This window comes from Tachypleus tridentatus, chromosome 5, assembly GCF_004210375.1.
Source record: "Tachypleus tridentatus isolate NWPU-2018 chromosome 5, ASM421037v1, whole genome shotgun sequence".
NCBI classification, from domain to species: Eukaryota; Metazoa; Arthropoda; class Merostomata; order Xiphosura; family Limulidae; genus Tachypleus; species Tachypleus tridentatus.
Window position 1 is genome coordinate 52,562,996 of NC_134829.1, and position 9,593 is coordinate 52,572,588.

Below are 9,593 nucleotides of genomic sequence, written 5' to 3' on the forward strand. Positions count from 1 at the left end.
ATTACTCTACCTGCACCCCCCACAAGTAGTCAGTGTAAGATCTACAGTTGCCAAAGCGTTCATTATTCAACATTTTTATTTTAAAAAGGAGATAAGTAAGCAGTAGAGATGAGTTGTGTCCATGGCTAAACGGCGCAGATACTCAAAATGCTACCTCAACATTGGCTTCACCACTGTGCTCGCCAACGACGGCATCGAGAAACCACTGTGTGTTTTGTGCCATGCTGTCCTGAGTGCAGAGACAATGAAACCATCAAAACGCAAGCGTCATCTCGAGACGAAACATCCAGAACACGCAAAGAAGGGTTTGGATTTCTTCAAACGGCATGAACGGTGTCTTAAAAGCCAAAGAATCGGCAGAAGTGGGTCGTTTCAGCAGCAGAGTGCAGCCGTAGTGGAAGCTTCATATGAGATTGCATTCGAAATTGCTAAACAAAAAAAGCCTCACACGATTGGAGAAACACTTCTTAAACCCTGCATGATGAAAGCAGTAAATCTTATTCTTGGAGAAGCCAGTACAAAGACGATGCAGCAAGTATCCCTGTCAAATAATACTATACAGAGGCTCATTTCTAAAATGTCTATCGATGTGAAGGAACAGGTTTTGACTGAAATCAAGGGTTCCCCTTTGTTCTCCTTTCAGCTCGACGAGTCAACAGATGTAAGTTCGTGTTCTCAGTTGCTTGTCTTCGTGAGATACATTAATTCAGGTGACATCAAAGACGAATTCTTATTCTGCAGTGCACTTGAAACCACGACAAAAAGCTGATGATGTCATGGAAAAAGTTTCAACTTTTTTTTCAAGACGAAGATCTTCAATGGGAAAACGTGTGTGGGGTTTGTACGGATGGGGCACCGGCTATGCTGGGATCGAAATCAGGATTCCAGTCGAGAGTGAAGAAGCTAGCACCTCAAGCAAAGGGCATCCACTGCATGATTCACCGATATGCTCTCGCCAGTAAGACTCTCCCTGCCTCTCTGCAGGAAGTGCTTGAATCTGTAATCAAAATTGTAAATTATGTGAAGACTCAAGCACTCAACACTCGCCTATTCAAAGAACTATGCAAAGACATGAATGCTGACCACGAAGTCCTTCTCTTCTACACAGCAGTGCGTTGGTTGTCGAAAGGAAACGTTATTAATTGTGTCTTTGAAATGAAAGATGAAATAAAGCTATTCCTAGAAACTCAAGAAAGGAAAGATCTTGTAGCTCACTTCGAAGATGAAGCATGGAATAAAAGGGTTGCGTACCTAGCCGACATTTTTGACCAGCTGAACAAGCTCAATTTGAAGCTTCAAGGAAGGGAAACACATGTTCTCCTTTTTTCAAGATAGTCTTCGGGCCTTTGTTTCCAAACTTCAGAACTGGCGTCGGAAAACCAATCTTGGAAACATCGCTATGTTTGAAAAACTTTGTGGAGTGACGGATGAGTCTCAGATCCAACCGGATCAGTTCCTCAAGGATGAGATTACCTAACATCTTCAGACTCCAGAAAAGGAAGTCGAGCGTTACTTCCCTGAGCTAACACAGGAACAGGAGGCCCTCGTAAGGAACCCATTTTGTACTGAACTTGATGTATCCAGCATCCCAGATGATATCCAAGATGAATTTTTGGATCTAAGGAACGACTATTCAGCTCGTGATCTCTTCAAGGTGAAATCCGTGACTCAGTTCTGGTGCGCTATGTATCAGTCATACTCCAAAGTCAGCATGATAGCTTTACGTGTCCTTGTTTCATTTGCTTCTACCTATTTGTGTAAGGCAGGATTTTCCACTCTTGTCAATATAAAAACAAATAATAGGAACAGATTGGATGTTGGAGATGACATGAGATTGGCTCTAACAAACGCTCGGCCACGAATTTCAAAGCTTGCTGCTGAAATGCAACATCAGGCATCTCACTAGCTGGGTTGGATAGCTGTTCAAACCTATGTTAATATTATTTTAAGAAATATATGTTCTTTTTATGAATTCAGGTTGGACCAATGTGATTTAATTTGCTAATAAATAATTACAGAATTTTAAGATATTTTTTTAGATGTTTCTTTCACTCTCCTTCACAGAAAATAAAAGAAAAATTAAGAAGCTGATAGTAAGCCCTAAGTAGGGGGTCACATGGGTTTCAAACTTTTAGGTAGGGGTCGCGAGTGCCAAATGATCGGAAAACCCTGATCTAGCACCTAGATTACTGACAAGATTTTATATTGTCAACAACTTAACAAAGGACACCGACATTATTTAATTCTTGGGCTACTGAGATTTAATATTGTTAAACAATACCATAAAGAAGATCTGCATTATTTATCTCCTGCGTTACCAAGATTATTTAATATTGTTAAACAACACCATAAAGGATATCTGCATTATTTATCTCCTGCGTTACTAATATTATTTAATATTGTTAAACAACACCATAAAGGAGATCTGTATTATTTATCTCCTGTGTTACTAAGATTATTTAATATTGTTAAACAACACCATAAAGGAGATCTGCATTATTTATCTCCTGTGTTACTAAGATTATTTATTATTGTTAAACAACACCATAAAGGAGATCTGCATTATTTATCTCCTGCGTTACTAAGATTATTTAATATAGTTAAACAACACCATAAAGGAGATCTGCATTATTTATCTTCTGTGTTACTAAGATTATTTAATATTGTTAAACAACACCATAAAGGAGACCTGCATTATTTATCTCCTGCGATACTAAGATTATTTAATATTGTTAAACAACACCATAAAGGAGATCTGCATTATTTATCTCCTGTGTTACCAAGATTATTTAATATTGTTAAACAACACCATAAAGGAGATCTGCATTATTTATCTCCTTCGTTACTAAGATTATTTAACATTGTTAAACAACACCATAAAGGAGATCAGCAATATTTATCTCCTGTGTTACTAAGATTATTTAATATAGTTAAACAACACCATAAAGGAGACCTGCATTATTTATCTCCTACGTTCCTAAGATTATTTAATATTGTTCACTAAGATTATTTAATATTGTTCACGAACACAACAGAGGATACTTACATTATTCATCTCCTGAATTACTAAGAATAATTAATATTGTTAAACAACACCATAAAGGAGATCTGCATTATTTATCTCCTGCGTTACCAAGATTATTTAATATTGTTAAACAACACCATAAATGAAATCTGCATAATTTATCTCCTGTGTTACTAAGATTATTTAATATTGTTAAACAACACCATAAAGGAAATCTGCATTATTTATCTCCTGTGTTACTAAGATTATTTAATATTGTTAAATAACACCATAAAGGAAATCTGCATTATTTATCTCCTGCGTTACTAAGATTATTTAATAATGTTAAACAACACCATAAAGAAAATCTGCATTATTTATCTCCTGCGTTACTAAGATTATTTAATATTGTTAAACAACACAATAAAATAAATCTGCATTATTTGTCTCCTGCGTTACTAAGATTATTTAATATTGTTAAACAACACCATAAAGAAAATCTGCATTATTTATCTCATGCGTTACTAAGATTATTTAATATTGTTAAACAACACCATAAAGGAAATCTGCATTATTTATCTCCTGCGTTACTAAGATTATTTAATATTGTTAAACAACACCATAAAGGAAATCTGCATTATTTGTCTCCTGCGTTACTAAGATTATTTAATATTGTTAAACAACACCATAAAGGAAATCTGCATTATTTATCTCCTGCGTTACTAAGATTATTTAATATTGTTAAACAACACCATAAAGGAAATCTGCATTATTTGTCTCCTGCGTTACTAAGATTATTTAATATAGTTAAACAACACCATAAAGGAGATCTGCATTATTTATCTTCTGTGTTACTAAGATTATTTAATATTGTTAAACAACACCATAAAGGAGACCTGCATTATTTATCTCCTGCGTTCCTAAGATTATTTAATATTGTTAAACAACACCATAAAGGAGATCTGCATTATTTATCTCCTGTGTTACCAGGATTATTTAATATTGTTAAACAACACCATAAAGGAGATCTGCATTATTTATCTCCTTCGTTACTAAGATTATTTAATATCGTTAAACAACACCATCAAGGAGATCTGCATTATTTATCTCCTGCGATACTAAGATTATTTAATATAGTTAAATATCACCATAAAGGAAATCTGCATTATTTATCTCATGCGTTCCAAAGATTATTTAATATTGTTAAACAACACCATAAAGAAAATCTGCATTATTTATCTCCTGCGTTACTAAGATTATTTAATATTGTTAAACAACACCATAAAGGAAATCTGCATTATTTATCTCCTGCGTTACTAAGATTATTTAATATTGTTAAACAACACCATAAAGGAAATCTGCATTATTTGTCTCCTGCGTTACTAAGATTATTTAATATTGTTAAACAACACCATAAAGGAGATCTGCATTATTTATCTTCTGTGTTACTAAGATTATTTAATATTGTTAAACAACACCATAAAGGAGATCTGCATTATTTATCTCCTGTGTTACCAGGATTATTTAATATTGTTAAACAACACCATAAAGGAGATCTGCATTATTTATCTCCTTCGTTACTAAGATTATTTAACATTGTTAAACAACACCATAAAGGAGATCAGCAATATTTATCTCCTGTGTTACTAAGATTATTTAATATTGTTAAACAACACCATAAAGGAGATCTGCATTATTTATCTCCTGCGATACTAAGATTATTTAATATAGTTAAACAACACCATAAAGGAGACCTGCATTATTTATCTCCTACGTTCCTAAGATTATTTAATATTGTTCACGAACACAACAGAGGATACTTACATTATTCATCTCCTGAATTACTAAGAATAATTAATATTGTTAAACAACACCATAAAGGAGATCTGCATTATTTATCTCCTGCGTTACCAAGATTATTTAATATTGTTAAACAACACCATAAATGAAATCTGCATAATTTATCTCCTGTGTTACTAAGATTATTTAATATTGTTAAACAACACCATAAAGGAAATCTGCATTATTTATCTCCTGTGTTACTAAGATTATTTAATATTGTTAAATATCACCATAAAGGAAATCTGCATTATTTATCTCATGCGTTACTAAGATTATTTAATATTGTTAAACAACACCATAAAGAAAATCTGCATTATTTATCTCCTGCGTTACTAAGATTATTTAATATTGTTAAACAACACCATAAAGGAAATCTGCATTATTTATCTCCTGCGTTACTAAGATTATTTAATATTGTTAAACAACACCATAAAGGAAATCTGCATTATTTGTCTCCTGCGTTACTAAGATTATTTAATATTGTTAAACAACACCATAAAAAAAATCTGCATTATTTATCTCCTGCGTTACTAAGATTATTTAATATTGTTAAACAACACCATAAAGGAAATCTGCATTATTTGTCTCCTGCGTTACTAAGATTATTTAATATTGTTAAACAAAACCATAAAGGAAATCTGCATTATTTATCTCCTGCGTTTCTAAGATTATTTAATATTGTTCAAGAACACAACAGAGGATACTTACATTATTTATCTCCTGGATTACTAAGAATAATTAATGTTGTTGAACAAAGCAACAAAGGAAACCTACATTATTTAGCACCTGGATTACTAACAATATTTAACATTGTAAAACAACGCAACACAAAATACGTATATCATTTATCTACTGAGTTACCAACAAGATTTGACATTGTTAAAGACAACAATAAAGGATACCTACATTATTTATCTCCTAGATTACTAACAATATCTGATACTGTTGAACAACACAACAAATGATACCGACATTATTTATCTCCTAAATTACTAACAAGATCTGATACTGTTGAACAACACAACAAAGGATACCAACATTATTTATCTCCTAGATTACTAACAATATCTGATACTGTTGAACAACACAACAAAGGATACCCACATTATTTATCTCCTAGATTACTAACAACATCTGATACTGTTGAACAACACAACAAATGATACCAACATTATTTATCTCCTACATTACTAACAAGATCTGATACTGTTGAACAACACAACAAAGGATACCCACATAATTTATCTCCTAGATTACTAACAAGATCTGATACTGTTGAACAACACAACAAAGGATACCAACATTATTTATCTCCCAGATTACTAACAAGATCTGATACTGTTGAACAACACAACAAAGGATACCAACATTATTTATCTCCTAGATTACTAACAAGATCTGATACTGTTGAACAACACAACTAAGGATACCAACATTATTTATCTCCTAGATTACTAACAAGATCTGATACTGTTGAACAACACAACAAAGGATACCAACATTATTTATCTCCTAGATTACTAACAAGATCTGATACTGTTGAACAACACAACAAAGGATACCAACATTATTTATCTCCTAGATTACTAACAAGATATGATCCTGCTGAACAACACAACAAAGAATACTGTTGAACAACACAAGAAAGGATACCCACATTATTTATCTCTTAGATTACTAACAAGATCTGATACTGTTGAACAACACAACAAAGAATACCAACATTATTTTTCTCCTAGATTACTAACAAGATCTGATACTGTTGAACAACACAACAAAGGATACCCACATTATTTATCTCCTAGATTACTAACAAGATCTGATACTGTTGAACAACACAACAAATGATACCCACATTATTTTTCTCCTAGATTACTAACAAGATCTGATACTGTTGAACAACACAACAAAGGATACCAACATTATTTATCTCTTAGATTACTAACAAGATCTGATACTGTTGAACAACACAACAAAGGATACCAACATTATTTATCTCTTAGATTACTAACAAGATCTGATACTGTTGAACAACACAACAAAGGATACCAACATTATTTATCTCCCAGATTACTAACAAGATCTGATACTGTTGAACAACACAACAAAGGATACCAACATTATTTATCTCCCAGATTACTAACAAGATCTGATACTGTTGAACAACACAACAAAGGATACCCACATTATTTATCTCTTAGATTACTAACAAGATCTGATACTGTTGAACAACACAACAAAGGATACCAACATTATTTATCTCTTAGATTACTAACAAGATCTGATACTGTTGAACAACACAACAAAGGATACCAACATTATTTATCTCTTAGATTACTAACAAGATCTGATACTGTTGAACAACACAACAAAGGATACCAACATTATTTATCTTTTAGATTACTAACAAGATTTGATACTGTAGAACAACACAACAAAGGATACCAACATTATTTATCTCCTAGATTACTAACAAGATCTGATACTGTTGAACAACACAACAAAGGATACCAACATTATTTTTCTCCTAGATTACTAACAAGATCTGATACTGTTGAACAACACAACAAAGGATACCAACATTATTTATCTCCTAGATTACTAACAAGATCTGATACTGTTGAACAACACAACAAAGGATACCAACATTATTTTTCTCCTAGATTACTAACAAGATCTGATACTGTTGAACAACACAACAAAGGATACCAACATTATTTATCTCCTAGATTACTAACAAGATATGATCCTGCTTAACAACACAACAAAGAATACTGTTGAACAACACAAGAAAGGATACCCACATTATTTATCTCTTAGATTACTAACAAGATCTGATACTGTTGAACAACACAACAAAGGATACCAACATTATTTATCTCCCAGATTACTAACAAGATCTGATACTGTTGAACAACACAACAAAGGATACCAACATTATTTATCTCCCAGATTACTAACAAGATCTGATACTGTTGAACAACACAACAAAGGATACCAACATTATTTATCTCCTAGATTACTAACAAGATCTGATACTGTTGAACAACACAACAAAGGATACCAACATTATTTATCTCCTAGATTACTAACAAGATCTGATACTGTTGAACAACACAACAAAGGATACCAACATTATTTATCTCCTAGATTACTAACAAGATGATCCTGCTTGATACTGTTGAACAACACAACAAAGGATACCAACATTATTTTTCTCCTAGATTACTAACAAGATCTGATACTGTTGAACAACACAACAAAGGATACCAACATTATTTATCTCCTAGATTACTAACAAGATCTGATACTGTTGAACAACACAACAAAGGATACCAACATTATTTATCTCCTAGATTACTAACAAGATCTGATACTGTTGAACAACACAACAAAGGATACCCACATTATTTATCTCCTAGATTACTAACAAGATCTGATACTGTTGAACAACACAACAAAGGATACCAACATTATTTATCTCCTAGATTACTAACAAGATCTGATACTGTTGAACAACACAACAAAGGATACCAACATTATTTATCTCCCAGATTACTAACAGGATCTGATAGTGTTGAACAACACAACAAAGGATACCCACATTATTTATCTCTTAGATTACTAACAAGATCTGATACTGTTGAACAACACAACAAAGGATAACAACATTATTTATCTCTTAGATTACTAACAAGATCTGATACTGTTGAACAACACAACAAAGGATACCAACATTATTTATCTCCCAGATTACTAACAGGATCTGATACTGTTGAACAACACAACAAAGGATACCAACATTATTTATCTCCCAGATTACTAACAGGATCTGATACTGTTGAACAACACAACAAAGGATACCCACATTATTTATCTCTTAGATTACTAACAAGATCTGATACTGTTGAACAACACAACAAAGGATAACAACATTATTTATCTCTTAGATTACTAACAAGATCTGATACTGTTGAACAACACAACAAAGGATACCAACATTATTTATCTCCCAGATTACTAACAGGATCTGATACTGTTGAACAACACAACAAAGGATACCAACATTATTTATCTCCCAGATTACTAACAGGATCTGATACTGTTGAACAACACAACAAAGGATACCAACATTATTTATCTCCTAGATTACTAACAAGATCTGATACTGTTGAACAACACAACAAAGGATACCAACATTATTTATCTCCTAGATTACTAACAAGATCTGATACTGTTGAACAACACAACAAAGGATACCAACATTATTTATCTCCTAGATTACTAACAAGATCTGATACTGTTGAACAACACAACAAAGGATACCAACATTATTTATCTCCTAGATTACTAACAAGATCTGATACTGTTGAACAACACAACAAAGGATACCAACATTATTTATCTCCCAGATTACTAACAGGATCTGATACTGTTGAACAACACAACAAAGGATACCCACATTATTTATCTCTTAGATTACTAACAAGATCTGATACTGTTGAACAACACAACAAAGGATACCAACATTATTTATCTCTTAGATTACTAACAAGATCTGATACTGTTGAACAACACAACAAAGGATACCAACATTATTTATCTCTTAGATTACTAACAAGATATGATACTGTTGAACAACACAACAAAGGATACCAACATTATTTATCTCCTAGATTACTAACAAGATCTGATACTGTTGAACAACACAACAAAGGATACCAACATTATTTATCTCCTAGATTAC